Source organism: Grammomys surdaster, unplaced genomic scaffold, assembly GCF_004785775.1.
Source record: "Grammomys surdaster isolate TR1022 unplaced genomic scaffold, NIH_TR_1.0 125635, whole genome shotgun sequence".
NCBI lineage: Eukaryota > Metazoa > Chordata > Mammalia > Rodentia > Muridae > Grammomys > Grammomys surdaster.
Window position 1 is genome coordinate 1,079,723 of NW_021620473.1, and position 6,805 is coordinate 1,086,527.

The window sequence follows — 6,805 nt, forward strand, 5'->3', positions numbered from 1 at the left end:
TCTAATAATGATTTGGATTATTTTACAAAATAGAGAGCAATTCGAATTGTATTTCTTCTTAAGTCATTTGTGTCTTGGGGTGAGTTTGTCCTTCCACCTTCATCAAGTTCATTGTCACAAGCTACACAACCATTTTGTCCTTTTAACTTCTATAGGTCAGTATTCATGGCACTCAATTTTGTTGCCAGGATTGGCAATCTGTGCCCTGTCCCTCCTTTTCTAATCAGTTTGATCACGTTTTATTCACTTTGTCAAAGACCCAGGTTCAATTGTTAGTTAGTTAGTTTGTTTGTTTGTTTGTTTGTTTGTTTTGAGACAGGCTCACTCTGTGTAGCCCTGGCTGACCCGGAACTCTCTCTGTAGACCAGGCTGGCCTCCAAATCACAGAGATCACCCTGCTTCCAACTCCCACAAACCAGCTCTTTATTTCAGGCATTTTTGTTTTTGTTTTTATCTTGAGTTTTACTGTTCTTGGCCTTAGTGTTTTCTTTCCTTTGGTGTTAGCTTTATTTATTTTGATTTTATTAAGGTGGACTCAGATGTTAGTGAGAGGGCTTTCTTGTTCTCTGACAGAAACTCCTCTGCAGTCACATGCCTTAAACACGCAGCAGCAGACTACAGTTTACCAACTGAGGCTCCTAACACTTAAACACCATTGTATTCACACGTGTTGGTACTTTGAATCCCACTCTGTTCCACTATCCCCACAGTGCTAAGCTTGGTCCTTTCCCCCCCCGCCTTGTATCTTAGGACCTAAGTGTAGAGCTGGGGTGTGTGGGGGGGAGGTAGTATAGGGAGGAAGCCAGAAAGAGATAATTATTTAAAGATTTTGACTTGGCTTCTAGTTAAGAGAGAGAGAGAGAGAGAGAGAGCTGCCATATCACAGGAATAAGAGTTTGATGTATCGATGATGACCAGTTCTGTCAGCATTGTTTAGATTGGAAGCCAGCATTCATGTGTGTATTTCCTTCTCATGCAAGATTACAAGCATTAAGTCATAAAGGCATTTGGCTTTTGGGTCCCAAAGGCATAATTTTCTTGCTCTTTCCCACACTTATATGGCATCCACCCCCAGAGTACTGACCCCGGATGCAGGGCTTTAACTAACTGCCCTTATTTTTGCTTTACAAAAGGAACGAAGGCTTTCATAGAGTAGACGGTCTGTTTGAAGCAGAAACTAGTGTTGACAGAGTCATCGTCTTCTTCATACGTAAATCGTCCCCAGAGCAAGGAACTGGCCTCCTCCCTCTTCTTACCAGCCAGCCACCCTCCCCAATCTAAACACCCTTGCAGTCACAAAAAGATGTGTGTCCATCTATCTGCATATCATTAAAATGCACCAAGTCTTGCAAATGGCTCCCCCCACCTCATTCTCCTTCTGACAAAGGATTTGTAACAAAAGACCTCCTTCCCAGTTTGTAAAACAGTTGTGTAAAACTCGGACTGTAAAGTCACAGTTGACTGCTTTAATGTGGAACAGCTGGGGGGGTGTAGACACACTGGCAGGTTGGGACAGGGACTGGGACCCGGTCCCTATTCTGCACAGGGTCGACTTAGTCACACCACCTGCTGCCCCTATTATCTCAAGAGCAAACCAGTCATGACAACCTCAACAGACGGACACACGGCACCAGACGGTGCCAGGAAAGTCAAGAAAAGATAAATTAAGTGATCAATAAAGAGAAGGGCCCTGCTTTGCAGTAAACAGTGCTGACAGGCCAGAGAAAACAGGCCAGAGGGGCATCTGATAACTCGGGACTGCAGAGCTTAGCAGCAGTAACATTTTGAAGACTCTGGGACCTTGGCTGTACATTTTCCAGGCTGAGCCAACTCAAGTTCAAGGTGATTGTCTTTAACCTTCTACGTGGTAGAAGGATCAGGCCCTTACCCTATCATACTATTCCAGGCCAAATTAAACTGTGCCAGGGTTAATTCTGAGGCCTGTCATTCGTAAAGCTGCTTCTGCATGTGTATTCCCTCCCTCCACCCCGTGTGCGTGTGTGTGTGTCTGTGTGTGTCTGTGTGTGTTTGTGTGTGTGTGTGCATGTGTATGTATGTATGTATTATACAGGTACCTGTGAATGCCAAAAGAGGATGTAAGATCTCCTGCAGCTAGAGCCATAGGAACTGGTGACTCAGGACACTCGGGTCCTCTGGAAGAGCAGCAGTCACTCCTAACCACTAAGCCACCCTCCAGCCCCCCGCCCCTCTCGATGAGACAAATGACACTTATTTGTTGGGGACAGATCTATTTCTCCATTCAATCTAACCTCTTAGGCATAGTGGCAGGCTTAACATGGTGATTTCATAAGTTTTCATCATTCTCCTGAAAAATATTAAAAACTAGAGAAAGAGCCAGCTGTTCCTCTGCTGCCTTCTGTTTCCACAATGGGTTCAATCTCATGTCTTCACTGCTATAGTGGAGGGGTAAGTGACTAGCATAAGGCTAAAGAGATAAAGATCCGTGAAATATGGCTGCTGCTTCCTCTTCTCCTTCCTCTCCTTCTCCTACTCCTCTTCTTCTTTTCTTTCTCCTACCACCTCCTCCACTTCCTCTTCCTCCTTTCTTTTCATTTTCTTCTTTTCCCTCTTCCTTGAGTTCTAATAGAAGAGGCACAATAGAAAAAAGGAAGAGGGGCTGGAGAGATTGCTCAGAGTTTAAGAGAACTGTTTTTGCAGAAGACCTGAGTTTGGTTCCCAGCACCCATATCCAGTGGCTTATGAAGGCCTAACTCCAGGGCAATGGTGCTTTCTTTTGGCCTCCTTAGGCATGAGTACATGTGTGCACACACTCATGCCTATATACACACACACAACTATACATATAAGCACATATATACCTGTACAAATAGACAGACAGACAGACAGACAGACAGACACACACACACACACACACACACAAATCTTAAAAAACAAAAACAAACCACAAAGAAAGGACAACTGTGGCTTTTTGTTCCCAGACTTGGATCGAAGCCTCATAATACCAAAGAGTTAACTCTACAGTTTGATTCCTGTAAACACAGTAGAGGACAATGAAAAACCTCTTTAATCTTTACAGGTAAAATGTAATCCTCCCCAAAGATCTGTGACGTTTCCTAAGTGCACTTGAGGGTCTGTCCTCATTTAGTTACTGCTGAAGCTTTCCTCTGCTGTCACTTGGAACATTAAAGAAGTATGGTGTGTTTAGCTCTGTGTGTGTGTGTGTGTGTGTGTGTGTGTGTGTGTGTGTGTGTGTGTTGAGCTAGAGAACAAAGCATGTAGAAGGCAGAGTAGGGATGAGGAGCAGGAGCAAGCCTGGTTAGGATGGGTGTGGCCATTTGGAAGCAGTAGACCTCTGCAATGCACAAAATGTTTCCATAGAATTATCATCTGACTTTTATCCTAGTTTTTTCTAAGACTTTGGAGTAGATATAATGTGACCACATCTATGGAATTTATTGTTTTATGGTGATGTCCCTGCCTGTGCTACCGCCGAGGACCATGTCTGTGTCTGTGGCCCTGTGGCAGCATGAGTCTGTGTTGTTGTCCATGGCCCACGTGACCACTAAAGACCATGCTGACATCTCGGTCTGGGCTGCCACCTGAGGCTTGATGTCCACGGGCTGCACAGGGCTGGCCCTGCCCCTCATTGGCTGTGAGATGATGTGAGAGAGATCTGCCCCACTTCTTTGGTGCAGCACTTGGGAGAGCGAGCCTCCACATCTCACCTGGGCAGTACAATAGAGTGAGAAACAGCTGTCCCCAGTGGCATGAAAGCTGGCTCGGATGCCGGGCAGTGGTGGCGCACGCCTTTATTCCCAGCACTTGGGAGGCAGAGGCAGGTGGATTTCTGAGTTCGAGGCCAGCCTGGTCTACAGAGTGAGTTCCAGTACAGCCGGGGCTACACAGAGAAACTCTGTCTCGAAAAACCAAAAAAAAACCCAAAAAACCAAACCAAAACAAACCAAAAAAAAAAAGAAAGAAAGAAAGCTGGCTCTGCTCTTTCCCTTAGCAAAGCAGGAGAGCTGGCTCTGGTGGCATGGGCATAGGAGAGCTGGCCAGCTGACCAACTCAGCTACCACCCATGCCCAGATCCAGCGCTTTAAGTTTTCCCACCCCAATATCTACCCAATTGTGGCTTTTGTGCTGGAGCACGTGAAGGGTCAGTCCTGCAGATCCACAGCTGTAGGATCTCCATGACATGGGGCAACAACAAGATATCTGAGAGGAGTCCCCATGATCCAGAATTGATGGTGTAGCAGAAGCCAAAGGTCTCAGACAAGACCAATGGCTCATTGCAATGTTCATTTGCAAGTAAAGCTATGTGGACAGGAGTGTATATTGTGTGACACATGGTGATACACTATAGTTTCCATGGTGAGATTTTTTTTGTTGTTTGTTTGTTTTATTTTTTTAATTAACATTAATTTTTACTCTCTGTTTTCTTTTGTGGGGGATGTTATAAGGCTGGAGGATAGATATGAAGGGACAGGGAAGTGAGTGGGACTGGGGTACATGATGTGAAGTTCACAAAAAATCAGTAAAAAGTTCAGAAAGAAAGAAAGACAGCAAGCAAGAAAGAGAGAGAGAACACATGCCTACAATCCTAGCACTTGTAGGAAAAGGTGGAGGAAGGAAGACTAGCATCTCAAGGTTGTGTTTACTAAAGGTCAAGGCAAGGCCAGCCTAGGTAGGCTACATGAAACAGAGAGAGAGAGAGAGAGAGAGAGAGAGAGAGAGAGAGAGAGATCCACAATAGAACAAGCACTTCAACAGTAATTGTATTATTTATGATTTATGGTTGGCTCTATAATAGATAGATAGATAGATAGATAGATAGATAGATAGATAGATAGATAGATAAAGTTAGTTTAAGCACAGTTAACTAGGGTCTGGAAGGATGGCTCAGTGGTTAAGAGCACTCACTAGCTGCTCTTGCAGAGGACCCAGGTTCAATTTTCAGTTCCCATAAAGTGACTCACTGCTACCTGTAACTCCTTTTTTGGGGTATCTAATACCCTCTTCTGACCTCCACAGAAACCAGGCACACATGTGGTGAGCAGACATACATGTAGGCAAAACATTCACACCATAAAATAAATAAAGATATAAAATAAAAATCACTCAAAAAAAAAAAAGATGTTCATGGACAGTAATTATTGGCCAGGCGTGGTGATGCATGCCTGTAATCCCAGTAGCTTGGGAGGCTGGGACAGGATTGTGCTTGAGAGTTGGAGGCCAGCATCCTGGGTGTTGGGATGGTAATTATTGCACTGATTTGCCCCAACCCCCACCAAATCTAGTTTTAGGCTCTTTCTAGTTGTCTGTATAATCATCCCTGAGACTATGAAATTTGGTAATCTCTAGTTTCCTTGCTAAAAATATACAGAGGATAAAAGCCAAAAAGTATAGTGTATGTCACTAATCAAACCTTAATTGTGTGACCACCATCTAGCTGCAAGGGAAGCTGGAAAGCTGGAAAATGGAGTCTGTCTTACTGGACCTCCCTTTCTGAAAAAACCCATATGAGCTTTTTTCACGCTGCAAAAACATACTGTGTGTGTCAAGGTCATGTGGGAGAGATGATGATCCTAAATTAAATAAGGATTCCCTAGCTTTCCTAAGCATATGCCACGGCCCCTATCCTAGTGTTTGATCAATCCTTTGCATCTTGGAGCCAATGAATGATTAAGTCAGCCCAAAAACTATTTTCTTTATATGATCTACAACCCTAGTTTTGAAAAGACTAGGTGCATTAGTTTTGACTTAGTTTAGCAGATTCTGTCATCTAGAATGACTTCACCATATAAACACAAGAGTTTAAATAAAGTGTAGCATAAACCAGGAGCCACTATCTTGGGCTTCATTTGGCAAAGTCTTCCTGAGCAAGTTCTGGGGTTCATTTTCTACACTTAGGTGTGAGCTTTTTGACCATTTCATATCCATTTTACTTTACCTGTAATCAGGGGAAAATAACCTATCTCTATAGGAGTCTTTACATTTTTCTCATTTATTTATTTATCTATTTATTTATTTATTTATCTACATCCTGATTACAACCCCCCTTCTCCAAGATCCCTCTCATATGATCCTTCTCCCATCCCTATCCCTTTTTCCTCTGAGATAGGGGGATCCCCTCAGCCCCCAGGTATCAACCCTTCCTGTCACATCAAACTACTGTAGAAGTAGGCACATCCTCTCCCATTGAGGCCAGACAAGGCAGCCCAGTTAGGGGAATGGGATCCACAGGCAGGCAACAGTTGAGGGACAGGTTCTGCTCCAGTTGTAGGGAGAACTACATAAAGACCAAGGTGCACATCAGCTACATATATGTCAGGTGCCTAGGTCCAGCCCATGCTCACTCTTTGGTTGATGGTTCAGTCTCTGGGAGCCCCCATGGGTCCAGGTTAGTTGACTCTGTTGTTCTAAGTATTCATTAGAAAAGTACTTAGCATTCCAGGACAGCCAGGGCTACACAGAGAAACCCTGTCTCGAAAAACCAAACCAAAAAAAAAAAAAGAAAGAAAAAAAGAAAGAAAGAAAGGAAGGAAGAAAAGTACTTAGCACATAAGCCTGATCATTCAAGTTTGGATCCCTGAAATTTGCATAAATAGCCAGATACAGTAGTGGGCAATTGTAATCCCAGCTCTCCTACAGTAAGATGAGAGGTGGACACAGGGCAACCGCCTTGAAGCTCATGGACCAGCTAACCTGGAGTACTTGATACAGGAGTAGAAATGGTGATAGAGAATTTGCCTCCAGCTCACAACGTGGTGGAAGGTGAGAACTGACTCCCTAACACTGCCCTTTCATCTCCACACCCATA